This window comes from Stenella coeruleoalba (genome assembly GCF_951394435.1).
Source record: "Stenella coeruleoalba genome assembly, chromosome: 4".
NCBI lineage: Eukaryota > Metazoa > Chordata > Mammalia > Artiodactyla > Delphinidae > Stenella > Stenella coeruleoalba.
In genome coordinates, this window is record NC_137149.1 from 133,022,646 (window position 1) to 133,040,668 (window position 18,023).

At 39.8% G+C, this 18,023-nt stretch overlaps 1 pseudogene across 1 annotated transcript; it reads left to right on the forward strand.

The window, feature by feature from the left end:
- The first annotated feature begins 4,412 nt into the window (after positions 1 to 4,412).
- Positions 4,413 to 5,031, forward strand: LOC307186068 (riboflavin kinase-like; annotated as a pseudogene). Its single transcript has one exon. The product of its transcript is annotated as a riboflavin kinase-like (transcript).
- The last annotated feature ends 12,992 nt before the right edge of the window (positions 5,032 to 18,023 follow it).

Sequence of the window (18,023 nt, forward strand, 5' to 3'; positions counted from 1 at the left end):
ACTGAACTTAGCTTTGATAGGGTATGGGCAGATGTAATTTCTGAAGTCATTTGGCTGTCACCTTCATTTTATGGGGAAGAAAATCAAGACCCAGGTAAGCGCAGTGTAGTGACTTACCAGGATCACACAGCCAATTACCAGCTGCGTAAATTTTGTATTCTTACCACTCCTTTCTCTACATGAATCTTCCATGTTACTCTCACATCTTTCATTTCACTCCTCGTGCACAGTGCCTCAATTACACTGAGCTTCTTTCAGTCTTCTCCCAGTTCCTGCCCCTCAAATGATACCAGGCTCCCTTGTCTCTGAGCCTTCACACATGTAGTTCCTTGTTCTGAAACCCATCCATGCCCAAACCCCATCCCCACCAAACTCCATGTTCCTTAACTCCCAGCCATTGTCCAAGTCACATTATAGCAGGGCCCTCAAGCTCCCAGAAATCTAGGTTACATATACTTCCTCTCTGTTCCTATTGCACCCTCTACTCCCCCCATTATAATATGTCAAACACTATATTGTAATTGTCTGATTAATTATTTCTTTGCACTATTAGACTGTGAACTCTTTGAATATCACATTCATCATCATTACCACAGCATCAAATGCAATGCCTGAAATATGGGATTGGCTCAGTAAAAAAAAGCTGTTTAAATAAATGAATAAGTAAGAACATGTGTTAATGAGCCAAGGTACTACAAATGCATTTAGAACAATGGAATTCGAATACTGCACACATCTAGGGTACCTGCCACTATACAATGTATAATGCTTGTTATTCTTCCTAACAGAGAACTGTGTTACAGCTATTGAAAGGGGTTGTGTAGTACCACAGGAGATGAGGGATGAAGCTAAGAAGCTGACATTTGAAGTGGAATACTATGATGATTCTCATGTAGCCATTCACAATTAGAAAACAGATGCTGTGGGAATCCTCCCTTTCCAATCATACCAGCTCATGGGCAGCTACAAGGTGATTAAACGTCATGGAGTGAACAGTAAAAAAATCAGATTTGTAGTTACTAGAGGTAGGGGTTGGGGGGGGTGAGTTAGATGAAGGTAGTCAAAAGGTACAAACTTCCAGTTATAAGATAAATAAGTACTAGGGATATAATGCACACGTGATGAATATAATTAAAACCACTGTACATTATATATGAAAGATGTTAAAAGAGTAAATCCTAGGTGGTGGAGTCAAGATGGCAGTGTGGGAAGACTCGGAGTTTGCATCTCCCCACGACTAGGGCTCCTGCAGGATGCCGATGGGGGGACCTCAACGCCCAAGGAGACGGGAGGAACCCCAAAGCAAACCGGTAGGATGTGTGGGGACTGAGTTGGGGAGGAGAAGTGGAGGTGGAACAGGACTGGCACCCCTGAGGGGTGTGGCTGAGAGGGGTGAGGGGTTCCCATGCCTGGAGGGATGCTCGGGGCTCAGATCGTGGGGTGTGTGCCCAGTGTGTCCCCTGCCCAATCGGCCGGGGATGTCTGCGGGCTCTTGGGCAGGGTTCTACGCCCTCAGAGGCCTGCTCCGGGCCGCACTGGTCTTGGGGGCATGGGAGGGAGGCTGGGGGAGAACAGGAGAGGCAGGCAGGAGGGTCCCTCCAGAACCAGAGGAGCAGGGGAAGGAGCAGAGGGCATTGGCACCACCCACTAGAGCCCGGGAAACCTACTGAGCTCCCAGGCCAGTCCCCCACCCTCTAAAGCCCCCTCCAGGCTGCGTGGGTCCTGGGGGCATAGGAGGGAGGTTGGGGCGGGAGGCTGGGGCAGGGGGGGTGGGGGGGGAGGGAGGGAGTACGAGAGGCAGGCAGGAGGGGCCCTCCAGGACTGGAGGAGTGGGAGAGGAGTGGAGGATATTTGCCTCACCCACTCGAGGCCCAGGAAAACTGCTGAGCTCCCTGGTGGGGTTCCCCCGTCCTCTGAGACCAGAGGTGGGAGACACGGCTGGGCCCCTTCTGTTCCATTGAGCCGAGGCCCCACACCCCACACCCCCAGGGCCTTTTCCAGCCCTGTGGGTCCTAAGCAGAGGCCCCACCCACCACCCAAACCCCACCCCTGCTTAGGTCCCACCCTCCACAGCCAAGGCCTTTCCACCTTTTTTTTTTCTCCTCTTTTATACTATTGTGGTTCTGTTTTACCTTCTGGTTGTTGTTTCATCTATATATATATTTTTTCTTTCTAACATATCTGTTTGTTTCCTAGTCTAATTTTATTTTTTACTTTGTTATCGTTCTCCTCTTTTTTATTTTTTTTGCCACCCTGTGCAGCTTGCGGGATCTTGGTTCACGAGCCGGGGGTCGGCTGAAGCTCCTGTGGTGGGAGCTCCGAGTCCGAACCACTGGACTAACAGAGAACCTCAGACTCCTGGAAATATTCATCGGAGTGAGGTCTCCCGGAGGTCCTCATCTCAGCACCAAGACCCAGCTCTACCCAGCAGCCTACAAACTCCAGTGCTGGAGGCCTCAGGCCAAACAACCAGTGAGACAGGAACACAATTTTACTCATAAAAAAAAAAAAATGAGATGACAAAAAACTATGTCACAGATGAAGGAGCAAGGTAAAAACCTACAAGACCAAATAAATGAAGAAGAAATAGGCAATCTACCTGAAAAAGAATTCAGAGTAATGATAGTAAAGGTGATCCAGAATCTCGAAAATAGAACGGAGGCACAGATTGAGAAAATACAAGAAATGTTTAACAAAGATCTAGAAGAACTAAAGAACAAACAAGCGGAGATGAACAACACAATAACTGAAATGAAAAATACACTAGAAGGAATCAATAACAGAAGAACTGAGGCAGAAGAACGAATAAGTGACCTGGAAGACAAAATGGTGGAAATAACTGCTGCAGAGCAGAATAAAGAAAAAAGAATGAAAAGAATTAAGGACAGTCTCAGAGACCTCTGGGACAACACTAAATGCACCAACTTTTGAATTATAGGGGCCCCAGAAGAAGAAGAGAAAAAGAATAAAATATTTGAAGAGATTATAGTCGAAAACTTCCCTAACATGGGAAAGGAAATAGTCAATCAAGTCCAGGAAGCACAGAGAGTCCCATACAGGATAAATCCTAGGAGAAACACACCAAGACACATATTAATCAAACTAACAAAAATTAAATTCAAAGAAAAAGTATAAAAAGCAGCAAGGGAAAAGCAGCAAATAACATACAAAGGAATCCCCATGAGGTTATCAGCTGATTTTTCAGCAGAAACTCTGTAGGCCAGAAGGGAGTGGCAGATATACTTAAAGTGATGAAAGAGAAAAACCTACAACCAAGATTACTCTGCCCAGCAAGGATCTCATTCAGATTCCATGGAGATATCAAAAGCTTTTCAAACAAGCAAAAGCTAAGAGAATTCAGCACCACCAAACCAGCTTTACAACAAATGCTAAAGGAACTTCTCTAGGCAGGAAACACAAGAGAAGAAAAAAGACCCACAAAAACAAACCCAAAACAATTAAGAAAATGGTAATAGGAACATATATATTGGTAATAACCTTGAGTATAAATGGATTAAATGCCCCATCCAGAAGACAAAGACTGGCTGAATGGATACAAAAACAAGACCCCTTTATATGCTGTCTACAAGAGACCCACTTCAGATCTAGGGACACATGCAGACTGAAACTGAAGGGCTGGAAAAAGATATTACATGCAAATGGAAATCAAAAGAAAGCTGGAGTAACAATTCTCATATCAGATAAAATAGACTTTAAAGACTGTTACCAGAGATAAGGAAGGACACTACATAATGATCAAGGGATCAATCCAAGAAGAAGATATAACAATTATAAATGTTTATGTACCCAACATAGGAGCACCTCAATACATAAGGCAAATCCTAACAGCCATGAAAGGGGAAATCAACAGTAACACAATAATAGTAGGGGACTTTAACACCCCCCTTACATCAGTAGACAGATCATCCAAACAGAAAATAAATGAGGAAACACAAGGTTTAAATGACACAATAGACCAGAGAGATTTAATTGATATTTATAGAATATTCCACCTGAAAGTGGCAGAATACACTTTCTTCTCAACTGCACATGGAACATTCTCCAGGATAGATCACATCTTGGGTCACAAATCAAACCTTGGGAAATTTAAGAAAATTGAAATCGTATGAAACATCTTTTCTGACCACAATGCTATGAGATTGGAAATCAGTTACAGGGGAAAAAAACGGTAAAAACCACAAATACATGGAGGCTAAACAGTGCACTACTAAATAACCAAGAGATCACTGAAGAAATCAAAGAAGAAATTTAAAAATACATAGAAACACACACTTCCTCGGTCGCCGGCGTTCAGGAGCCCAGACGCAGCATCTGAGTCACCCGGCACCTTCTGTTCGGTCAGGCGTGAGGGTCTCGCCATGGTGTGTCGTCTGTGCCGCTAGGCCCGTTGTATGCCCGTGCACTCGCCCAGCCACCCGGCTGGCCTGCGGAACTCCCACCCGTGTCCCCCGGCTGGTCCAGGGGGTCCGGGCACCGCCTCAACAGGGGCTCCGCGGGACGCGCAGACTGGACCACAGCCTGCACCCCTAGCTGACGGCGTCATAAGGCACCTGCCGTACTTCCGCCGCAGCCAGGTGGTGCGGGGCTTCGGTCGCGGCTCCAAGTAGCTGGGCATCCCTACAGCTAACTTTCCTGAACAAGTAGTAGATAATCTTCCAGCTGACGTATCCACTGGCATATATTATGGTTGGGCCAGTGTTGGAAGTGGAGACATCCATAAGATGGTGGTGAGCATAGGATGGAACCCAAACTACAAGAATACAAAAGAGTCCATGGAAACTCATATCATGCATACTTTCAAACAGGACTTCTACGGGGAAATTCTCAACGTGGCCATCGTCGGCTACCTCAGACCAGAAAAGAACTTTTGATTCTTTAGAGTCACTTATTTCAGCAATTCAAGGTGATATTGAGGAAGCTAAGAAACGACTAGATTTACCAGAACATTTGAAACTCAAAGAAGACAATTTCTTCCAGGTTCCTAAAAGCAAAATAATGAATGGCCACTGATGGAAAACCATCATATTTATTCATTCACTGTTTTCTAATATTTTACTGCTTATAACTCTACAGTCTCATCTTGGTTATACTTTAAAAATCAAACATTTTCCTACATTAAACTGTGAATTAATGTGAATTAAACAGTACAATGTAGTTACCATATTATGTTCCAACTGTTCAATTAAACCCATCATGTTACAGTACTAAAAAGGTTCATTTTAAAAATCAAGATTCTTTTTTATGTAATATGTTAATAAAAATGTACCACTAGAAAGGTCTTAAGTGTTTTATAATGGAAATGAAATATATATAAATGTGGGTAACAGGCAAGTCACTAGTTTGAGATGAGAACTATAATTCTCATGGTAAAATTCTAGCATGCATGTACCTGTATAGCATGCTCTGCTAATCAGAAGGCTCATAAAAGTAACTATATTAAGCAGAGGTTTGACAGTTTATTACACACCTAAGGGGAAAAATCCAGACTTCATATTTTTGATATTTTGTGCATTTATATATTATTATAGACATGAAGACTTGTGAAATTTCATTTTAGTTAGTCATTTCCTTTAAGGGCTCAAATCATTGTACTGTGTTCCATCTTTGTTACAGCTGCCTCAGTTCTAATTGGTCTAGACTCTCTCCCTATTACTTTTTTGTTTTTCTTTTAAAACAGTAAAATAAGTGTTTTTTGAATCTCTAGCTCTCATTTATGTGTTGTATAACACTTCTCTCTTTTTAAGAGTAGATATTCTTCAACATTTTTCTTAACCTTTGTTTCCTGTAAAAAACTGTCAGTGTCAGTTCTTCCATTTAGAATATCCAACTCTACATTTACAAAATGTAGAGTTTCATCTGTGTCTGTATCTGCCATCCCATTCCTTCATTATATGAACAGTGATTAAGCACATATCTCTTGCATTTTAGAAAAAACACCCAAAAGTTCATCTGTAGGTTTTCTCCAAGTTTAAACGAACACCTAGCATTTCATTTACATATACCAGTTTCTTAAACAACACAAAATACTTGTTTCCCTCCCAGGGAAACTATTTTAAGAGCCAGCTAAACTATGAAGTACAAGGTTATTTGTTTTTTATGTGATTATATGTTCCTGAGCAAATGCAAACTGTTGTAGTTGTGTGTGCACAATGTAATTTAAGGCTAAAGAGTGCTATTTAGAAGATAATTTTAAAGATAACTTATTATAAAACCATTTTCCCCTAATCTGCATAAACGAGAGAACTGATTTTAACAAAACTGTTTATATAATATTTAGAAGAACATCTAAAGCTAATGTTGGAGAAGGGAGAAGCAGGAATAAATTCACTTGGATTGTTTTGACTTTTTGGTGTATGAATTTATGGCAAACAATGTAGTATGTGTCTTTTTCATTTCTTCTTTATAGAAATACTTAGAAAATGTAATTGAATGTTAGAAATCCTATACTTGAAAAAAGCCTAAATTATCAGTGGTTCTATGAAACAAAGTTAAAAACAAACATGGAAAGTGTAAAAAAGATTTGTGTTTGTTTGAGTAGCTTGTGACTGATTGTGTCCTCATTAAGTGTGAAAATTCTTTGATATTGTCACCTTACATTTTGTTAAATAACTACTGCTTTTGAAAAGCCTATTGTGTGTGGTTTAGGAGTTAGTTAATAGTGTCTACATTTTTTAAAGTTTTATATTAAGTATTTATATATTATAAGAAATTGCAGTAGGGCCATTTTCGATTAGTCAGTGTTTTCAGGCCTTGAAAAAAATCTTGACCAAGTGAAAAAAAAAATACATAGAAACAAATGACAATGAAAACAGGTTGACCCAAAACCTATGGGACATGGCAAAAGCAGTTCTAAGAGGGAAGTTTACAGCAATTCAATCTCACCTCAAGAAACAAGAAAAGTCTAAAATAAACAATCTAACCCTACACCTAAAGCAACTAGAGAAAGAAGAACAAAGAAAACCCAAAGTCAGCAGAAGCAAAGAAACCATAAAGATCAGAGCAGAAATAAATGAAATAGTGGCTGTATCAATTTACATTCCCACCAACAGTGCAAGAGGGTTTCCTTTTCTCCCCACTCTCTCCAGCATTTGTTGTTTGTAGATTTTCTGATGATGCCCATTCTAAGCAGTGTGAGGTGATACCTCATTGCAGTTTTGATTTGCATTTCTCTAATAATTAGTAATTATTGGGTAGCTTTTCACATGCCTCTTGGACATCTGTATGTCTTCGCTGGAGAAATGTCTATTTAGATCTTCCCCCCATTTTTGATTGGGTTGTTTGTTTTCTTAATATTGAGCTGCATGAGCTGTTTATATATTTTGGAGATTAATCCTTTCTTCATTGATTCATTTGCAAATATTTTCTCCCATTCTGAGGGTTGTCTTTTCATCTTATTTATAGTTTCCTTTGCTGTACAAAAGCTTTTAAGTTTTATTACGTCTCATTTGTTTATTTTTGTTTTTATATCCATTACTCTAGGAGGTGGGTCAAAAAGGATCTTGTGCTGATTTACGTCCAAGAGTGCTCTTCCTATGTTTTCCTCTAAGAGTTTTATAGTCTCTGGTCTTACATTTACGTCTTTAATCCATTTTGAGTTTATTTTTGTGTGTGGTGTTAGGAAGTGTTCTAATTTCATTCTTTTACATGTAGCTGTCCAGTTTTCCCAGCACCACTTATTGAAGAGACTATCTTTTTTCCATTGTATACCCTTCCCTCCTTTGTCATAGATTAGTTGACAATAAGTGTGTGGGTTTATCTCTGGGCTTTCTATCCTGTTCCATTGATCTATATTTCTGTTTTTGTGCCAGTACCATATTGTCTTGATTACTGTAGCTTTGTAGTATAGTCTGAAGTCAGGGAGTCTGATTCCTCCAGCTCCGTTTTTTTCCCTCAACATTGCTTTGGCAATTTGGGGTCTTTTGTGTCTCCACACAAATTTTAAGATTTTTTGTTCTAGTTCTGTAAAAACTGCCATTGGTAGTTTGATAGGGATTGTACTGAATCTCTAGATTGCTTTGGGTAGTATAGTCATTTTCACAGTATTGATGCTTCCAATCCAAGAACATGGTATATCTCTCCATCCATTTGTGTCATCTTTGATTTCTTTCATCAGTGTCTTATAGTTTTCTAAGTACAGGTCTTCTACCTCCTTAGTTAGGCTTATTCCTAGGTATTTTATTCTTTTTTTTTGCAATGGTAAATGGGACTGTTTCCTTAATTTCTCTTTCTGCTCTTTCATTGTAAGTGTATAGGAATGCAAGAGATTTCTGTGTATTAATTTTGTATCCTGCAACTTTACCAAATTCATTGATTAGCTCTACTAGAGGGAACCCTCTTGCACTGTTGGTGGGAATGTAAGTTGATACAGCCACTATGGAGAACAGTATGGAGGGTCCTTTAAAAACTAAAGATAGAATTACCATATGACCCAGCAATCCCACTACTGGGCATATACCCAGAGAAAACCATAATTCAAAAAGACACATGCAAGACAATGTTCATTGTGGCACTGTTTACAATAGCCAGGTCATGGAAACAACCTAAATGCCCATCGACAGATGCATGGATAAAGAAGAAGTGGTACATATATACAATGGAATATTACTCGGCCATAAAAAGGAATGAAATTGGGTAATTTGTAGAGACGTGGATGGACCTAGAGACCATCACACAAAGTGAAGTAAGTCAGAAAAAGAAAAACAAATATCGTATATTAATGCATATATGTGGAATCTAGAAAAATGGTACAGATGAACCAATTTGCAGGGCAGAAATAGAGACGCAGATGTAGAGAACAAACGTATGGACACCAAAGGGGAAAAGCGGGGGTGGTGGGACAGTGGGGGGGATGTACTGGAAGATTGGGATTGACATATATAGTCTAAGATGTATAAAATAGATAAATAATAAGAACCTGCTGTATAAAAAATAAAATAATATAAAATTTGAAATATAAGACCTATCTGATAAAGGACTTATCCAAAATATATAAAAACCTCTTAAATCTCAACAATAAGAAAATACTCTATTAAAAAGTGGGCCAAAGACTTAACAGACACCTCACCAAAGAAGATATACAAATAGCAAATAAAGCTATAAAAATATGTTTGACATCACATGTCATTAGAGAATTGCAAATTAAAACAACAATGAGATGGCACTACACACCTACTAGAACAGCAAAAATCCTAAACACTCACACACCAAATGCTGGCAGGGATGTGGAGCAACAGGAACTCTCACTCATTGCTGTTAGGAAAGCAAAATGGTGCAGCCACTTTGGAAGTTATTTTTGTGATTTCTTAAAAAAACTAAACATACTCTTACTACATAATTCAGAAACTATGCTCCTTGGTACTTACCCAAAAGAACTGAAAACTGTTCATACAAAATATCCATACAAAAACCTGCACATGAATGTTTATAACAGCTTTTTTCAAAACTGCCAAAACTTAGAAGCATCCAAGATGTCCTTCAGTAAGTGAATGGATACACAAAACTGTGGTACATACAAACAATGGAATATTATTCAATGCTGAAAAGAAATGAGCTTTCCAGCCATGAAAAGACATGGAGGAAATTTAAATGGATATTTCTAAGTGAAAGACGCCAATCTGAAAAGGCTACATACTGTATGATTCCAACTATATGACATTCAGGAAAAGACAAATCTATGGAAACAACAAAAGGAGCAGTAGTTACAAGGGGTTAACGGGGCAGGGGAGGGATAAATAGGCAGACTACAGAGGATTTTTAGGACAATGAATCTATTCTGTATGATATTACAATGGGTACATGTTATTATACATTTGTCAAGCCCACAGAATGTACAATGCCAAGAGTGAACCCTAATATAAATTAATGATTTGGGGTGATAATGATATGTCAATGTATGTTCACTGACTGCTACAAACGCACCACTGTAGTACAGATGCTTATAGTTGGGGAGGATGTACATGTGTGGGAATGGGCGTATATGAGAATTCACTGTACTTTCCAAACAATTTTGCTGTGAACATAAAACTATAAAAAATAAAGTTAATTTTAAAAAGTTTAAAAGAATAAATAATGGAATAGAAAAGAAGAAAACATTAGCAAAGATCAATAAAACTAAAAGCTGCTTCTTTGAGAAAATAAACAAAAGTGATAAACCCTTAGCCAGACTCATCAAGAAAAAAAAGGAGAGGACACAAATCGATAAAATTAGAAATGAAAAAGGAGAAATCACAGCTGACACTGCAGAAATACAAAGGATTATAAGAGACTACTACAAAAACTATATGCCAATAAAATGGACAACCATGAAGAAATGGACAAATTCTTGGAAAGGTACAGTTTTCCACAACTGAACCAGGAAGATTTAGAAAATATATACAGACCTATCAAAAGGAATGAAATTCAAACTATAATTAAAAATCTTCCTACAAACAAAAGTCCAGGACCAGATGGCTTCACAGGCGAATTCTATCAAACATTTAAAGAAGAGCTAATACTGATCCTTCTCAAACTCTTCCAAAATATTGCATAGGGAGGAACACTGCCAAATTCATTCTACGAAGTCACCATCATGCTGATACCAAAGCCAGAAGAAGATATCACAAAAAAGAAAATTATAGACCAATATCACTGATGAACATTGATGCAAAAATCCTGAACTAAATACTAGCAAACATAATCCAACAACATATTAAACGGATAATACACCATGATTAAGTGGGATTTATTCCAGTGATGGAAGGATTCTTCAATATACGCAAATCAATCAATGTGATATACCATATTAACAAATTAAGGAATAAAAACCATATATCATCTCAATAGATGCAGAAAAAGCTTGTGACAAAATCGAACACCCATTTATGATAAAAACTCTCCAGAAAATGGGCACAGAGGGAACCTACCTCAACATAATAAAGGCCATATATGACAAACCCACAGCAAACATCATACTCAATGGTGAAAAACTGAAAGCATTTCCACTAAGATCAGGAACACGACAAGGAGGTCCACTCTCACCACTATTATTCAACATAGTTTTGGAAGTCCTAGCCATGGCAATCAGAGAAGAAAAAGAAATAAAAGGAACACAAATTGGAAAAGAAGAAGTAAAACTGTCACTGTTTGCAGACAACATGAGACTATACATAGAATATCCTAAAGATGCCATCAGAAAACTACTAGAACTAGTCAATGAATTTGGTAAGGTTGCAGGATACAAAATTAATGGACACAAATCTCTGGCATTCCTATACACTTACAACGAAAAATCAGAAAGAGAAATTAAGGAAACAATCCCATTTACCATTGCAACAAAAAGAATAAAATATCTAGGAATAAACCTACCTAAAGAGGTAAAAGACCTGTAATTAGAAAACTATAAGACACTGATGAAAGAAATCAAAGATGACACAAACAGATGGAGAGATATACCATGTTCTTGGATTAGAAGAATCAATATTGTGAAAATGACTATACTACCCAAAGCAATCTACAGATTCAGTGTAATCTCTATCAAACTACCACTACCAATGGCATTCTTCACAGAATTAGAACAAAAAATTTTACACTTTGTATGGAAACACAAAAGACCCTGAATAGCCAAAGCAATCTTGAGGGAAAAAAACAGAGCTGGAGGAATCAGGCTCCCTGACTTCAAACTATATTACAAAGCTATAGTAATCAAGACAGTATCGTACTGCCACAAAAAGAGAAATATAGACCAATAGTATAGGATAGAAAGTCCAGAGATAAATCCACACACATATGGTCACCTAATTTACGACAAAGGAGGTAAGAACATACAGAGGAGAAAAGACAGCCTCTTCAATAAGTGGTGTTGGGAAAACGGGACAGCTACATGTAAAAGAATGAAACTAGAACATTCCCTAATACCATACACAAAAATAAACTCAAAATGGATTAAAGACCTAAATGTAAGGCCAGACACTATAAAACTCTTAGAGGAAAACATAGGAAAAACACTCTTTGACATAAAAAACAGCAAGATCTTTTTTGACTCACCTCTTACAGTAATGAAAAGAAAAAGAGAAAGAAACAAATTGGACCTAATTAAACTTCAAAGCTTTTGCACAGCAAAGGACACCATAAACAAGACAAAAAGACAACTCTCAGAATGGGAGAAAATATTTGCAAATGAAGCAAATGAAAAAGGATTAATCTCCAAAATATACAAACAGTGCATGGAGCTCAATATTAAAAAACAAACAACCCAATCAAAAAATGGGGGAAGATCTAAATAGACATTTCTCCAAAGAAGACATACAGATGGCCAAAAAGCACATGAAAATATGCTCAACATTACTAATTATTAGAGAAATACAAGTCAAAAGTACAATGAGGTATCACCTCACACCAGTCAGAATGGCCATTATCAAAAAATCTCGAAACAGTAAATGCTGGAAAGGGTGGGGTGAAAAGGGAACCCTCCTGCACTGTTGGTGGGAATGTAAATTGATACAGCCACTATGGAGAACAGTATGGAGCTTCCTTAAAAAACTAAAAACAGGGCTTCGCTGGTGGCACAGTGGTTGAGACTCCGCCTGCCGATGCAGGGGACATGGGTTCGTGCCCCGGTCCGGGAAGATCCCACATGCCGCGGATTGGGTAGGCCCGTGAGCCATGGCCGCTGAGCCTGCGCGTCTGGAGCCTGTGCTCCGCAACGGGAGAGGCCACAACAGTGAGAGGCCCGTGTACCGCAAAAAAAACAAAACTAAAAACAGAACTACCATATGACCCAGCAATCCCACTACTGGGCATATACCTTGAGAAAACCGTAATTCAAAAAGAGATATGTACCACAATGTTCACTGCAGCACTATTTACAATAGCCAGGACATGGAAGCAACCTAAATGTCTATCAACAGATGAATGGATAAAGAAGATATGGCACATATATACAATGAACTATTACTCAGCCATAAAAAGAAACAAAACTGGGCTTCCCTGGTGGCGCAGTGGTTGAGAGTCCGCCTGCCGATGCAGGGGACACGGGTTCGTGCACCAGTCTGGGAAGATCCCACATGCTGCAGAGCGGCTGGGCCCGTGAGCCATGGCCGCTGAGCCTGCGTGTCCAGAGCCTGTGTTCCGCAACGGGAGAGGGCACAACAGTGAGTGGCCCTCGTACCGCAAAAAAAAAAAAGAAACAAAACTGAGTTATCTGTAGTGAGGTGGATGGACCTAGGGTCTGTCATACAGCATGAAGTAAGTCAGAAAGAGAAAAACAAATACCATATGCCAGCACATATATATGGAATCTAAAAAAAAAAAAAAGGTACTGATGAACCTAGTGGCAGGGCAGGAATAAAGATCTAGACATAGAGAATGGACTTGAGGACACGGCGGGGAGATGGGGATGCTGGGGCAAAGTGAGAGTAGCATCAACATATATATACTACCAAATATAAAATAGTTAGCTAGTGGGAAGCAGAAGCATAGCACAGGGAGATCAGCTCGGTGCTTTGTGACCACCTAGAGGGGTGAGATAGGGAAGATGGGAGGGAGGCTCAAGAGGGAAGGGATATGGGGATATATGTATGCATATGGCTGATTCACTGTGTTGTACAACAGAAACTAACACAGTATTGCGAAGAAATTATACTCCAATAAAGATCTATTAAAAAATAAAGAGTAAATCCTAAGAGTTCTCATCACAAGGAAAAAAATTTTTTCTATTTCTTTAATTTTGTATCTATATGAGATAATCTATGTTCACTAAACTTATTGTGGTAATCATTTCATGATGTATGTAAGTCAAATCCTTATGCTTTACACCTTAAACTTACACTGTATGTCAATTATACCTCAATAAAACTGGAAGAAAAGAAAAAGAAATGCAAAAAAAAAAAAAAAAAAAAAACTGAAGGAGTGAAGTGCACCCTGTAACTACGGATCCAAATGAGATGACTTCCAAGACTCATAAGCAGAGATGATTATTGTCTCTGCTTCCTATTACTAAAGTCAAATCCTATGATTGCCAGTTACCCACTGGACTTGATCCAGGGGACATTTTCTGGTGCCTATGAGGAAAGAGGGGAGATAAATGTAGACATAACAAATGGGGGCAGGTAGACAATTTTGTCCTTTAAAATACTCATGCTGTAATTATTTTGTCCTAGCCACATTTATGCAGGCAAGTCAGTCATTTCAGCGTTTCAATTTTTGTGTTTCAGCATCCACTGTGTCTTCTCATTTTGAGATCCCAGATGATGAAAATGGAGCATAAACATCCTCAGCAATGCTCCTTTCTGCTTTTTTCACTAATAAACCTACTGATTAAAGTTTGACATTAATTCGTAGGGTTTTTTTGGTATGAGTTTAATCCATCTACATTACTTTTTTAATTGAAGTATAGTTGATTTACAATGCTGTGTTAATTTTAGGTACATAGCACAGTGATTCAGTTATACGTATGTATGTATACATCTATTTTTTTTCCCTTATAGGTTATTACAAAATATTGAGTAGAGTTCCCTGTGCTATACAGTAGGCCCTTGTTGGTTATCTATTTTATATGTAGTCATGTGTATATGTTAATCCCAAACTCCTAATTTATCCCTCCCCACTTTCCCTTTTGGTAACCATAAGTTTGTTTTCTATGCCTGTGGGTCTATTTCTGTTTTGTATATAAGTTCATTTGTAACTTTCTTTTAAGATTCCACATATAATGCATCTACATTATTTTGTTTGCTGATATTTTTATAATTATTTCTTATATTGTGTGGGGTTTGGGGGGGGGTTAATTTGTTTGTTTGCTTTCTGAAAGGTGGAGAGAAGAAGGCAGAAGGCTAGAGACCTGGAGACCCAAGGAATGTATGGTGTGAGTTACCTGGGTTTTCTGCATGCCTCATATATCTCAGACTTGGAGCTGAAGAAGCCAGAAACCTCAAAACAACAACAGGCACAGACAAAGAAATAAGGCCCCAACAAAAGCCTGCTCTCTCTAACCAAAGAGTTACAAAAGGGGCAGCCTAGTAAAACAGAAAACATTTAGATAATAGCTGCTCTACCCCCACCAAAACACAACAGAAAGAACGGTAGCCCCACCCACCAGGGTGCTGTCAGAGAAGGCAAAGGAAGGATCTGGGAATTTCAACCCCATCTGGCAGTAAGGAGCACTCACCCCATAGTGTGGGTGGGAAGCCTAGACTTCCATGCCCACCCAGCAATAATGAGGTACCCCTCCCCTCCTTCCTGAGGTGGTGTCAGAGGAGCCCTGGTGAAGAGTCAGAACTTTCACTACCACCCAGCAATAATTAGGCTACCCTTACACACACACACACACACACACACACACACACGAACACTCACACACACACTCACTCCCCATTGTGTCATAGGGGCCATGTGATAGCAGTAACAAGGCACTGCTATCCTTTCCAACTGGGGAGGTGTCAGTGGAAGCTGAACGGAGAGTTGGAATTCTCACCTCTGTCCAGAAGTATAAGGAGCAGTCTCCGCCTCAGGAGGTGATGATAGCTAGTGGGGAACCTGAATTCCACCACCACCACCCCCCGACAGTAATGAGTCAGTCTCCCCCTCCCCTTCCCCTGCAGAGCTACCATGGACCCCCTGCAGATTTCACCAGTTTTCACCCCAGATTTCACTCAGCAGCCTGAGTCCCTCCCTGCTCCTTCTCCTTCCTCCCTGCCAGAGCCCGGGATTGCACAGGCAGCCAGCCCCAGCCTCTGTACAAGTGCAAAGACACCAGCCTAGACCCCTGTGGCTGACCCCCACCACCGTGCACATGCTCGGGGCTAGTGCCTCCAGCTGTGCATCCGCATGCTGCCAGCCTGACTCCCACTTCCAGCCTCCACTGTCAAGTGCATACCCACGGCAAAACCCTGCAGCCTTGCGAATGCAGCCCCACAGCTGCTTGTGGGTCTTGATTTTGCCCTATCTCCAGTCACTAGTCTGCACTGCTGGGCCTACCTGCAATGAGCCACTCCAGCTTTGCACCTGCACTCCACTGGTCCAAGCCTGTCCACTGCCATGTGCCAGTTGCAAGACCCTGCAACCACAGGAGTGTACACCAACAACAAGGGCGCCATAGCTGCTTGTCAGCCCCGACCTGACTGACTGCCGTCACTGGGCTGCACCACTGTACTCACTTACAGCTAGCCAGTCTACCTGTACAACTGCATCCCACCAGCCTGACTTCTACCACCAGCCTCCACTGCTACACACAGGCCCATGGCAAGACCCTATACCACAGGAGTTCTTGCCAACAGCCAGGGCCCCCAGAGCTGTAGGTGCACCCACAGCTGGCCCCAGCCTTTGCTACTAGCAATGGCCCTTGCCACTGCATGTGTGCCTGCAACCAGCCCCTGCCACTACACAGACACTTGCAGCTTCTTCCCACAGCTGAGCCGCTGCACAGACACCACCATTGCCTGCCTTGGTCCCTAGCCACTGGACCTAGAGGTACCGCTGAGAACCCCAATAGCTCCTGCAGCCACTGCAGACCCTTCCGCAGCACTCGCCAGGCCCATGCAGTTGTCAGTTGACAAGTGTACCAAGACATCCAATAGAGAAAGAATATCTTTTCAACAAATGGTGCTAGGATAACTGGATATCCTCACACGAAAGAAAATGTTGGCTCTTCACCTCACATCATATACAAATTAACTCAAAATGGATCAAAGACCTAAATGTAAACACTAAAACTATAAAACTTAGAAAAAATTGATCAGTGTAAATCTTTGTAACATTGGAGTAGGCAGTGGTTTCTTAGATACAACACAAGAAGAAGAAGAGGAGGAAGAAGGGGAAATAAATAAGTTGGACTTCATCAAAATAAAAAATTTTTGTGCTTCTAAGGATATTATCGAGAAAATGAAAAGAAAACCCACAGAATGGTAGATAATATTTTCAAATCATATATTTGATAAGAGATATGTGTATCTAGAATAAAGAATTCTTATGACTTAATAAAAAAGACAAAGAGCTTAATTGAAAACAGGCAAATACTCTGAATAGACATTTTTCCAAATAAGATATACAGATGGCCAATAAGCACATGAAAAGATGGTCGACATCATTAGACGTCAGAGAAATTCAAATCAAAATCACAGGGAGATACCACTTTGTACCTACTAGGACGGCTATAATTTTAAAAATAGGATAATATCAGATGTTGACAAGGATGTGGAGAAATCATAATCGTCATACACAGCTGGTGGGAATGTAAAAGGGTGCAACCACTCTGGAAAACGGTCTGGCAGTTCCTCAAAGAATTAAACATAGAGTTCTACCATATAACCCAGCAATTTATTTTCTAAGTATACACCCAAAAGAAATAAAAACATATGTCCACACAAAAATGTGCATGAATGACTATAGCAGCATTATTCATAATAGTCAAAAATTGGAAACAACCCAAATAAGCATTAACTGATGAATAGATAATGTACTATATTAATACAATGGAATATGTTTTGGCCATAAAAAGCAATGAATTATTGATACATGCCACAACATGGATGGACCTTGAGGACATACTGCTAAGTGAAAGAAGTCAGTCATAGAAGACCACATATCATATGATTCTATTCAGTAAAAACATCCAGAATAGGTAAATCTATACAGACAAAAGGTAGATGAATGGTTGCATTGGGCCAGGGTGGTGGTTTGGGGTGGGGGACGTTGATGAGAAAGGAATAGAGAGGTATGGGTTTCTTTCTGAATACTTTCTGAAAGTATTTTAAAATTGATTGTGGTGATAGTTGCCCATATCTGTGAATCTACAAAAAAACTGAATTGTACGATTTAAACGGGTGAATTGTATATTAAGTCAATTATATCTCAATAAAGTTGTTTTTTAAAAAGACAGAAATTGGTAGAGTAGATTTAAAATCATGACTCAAATGTACGCTGTCTATAAGAAAGTCACTTTATATATAGGCAGGTTGAAAGGAAAGAGGTAAAGGATATATATCATGCAAACATTAATCAAAATAAAGAGGGACTATATTAATATCAGATAA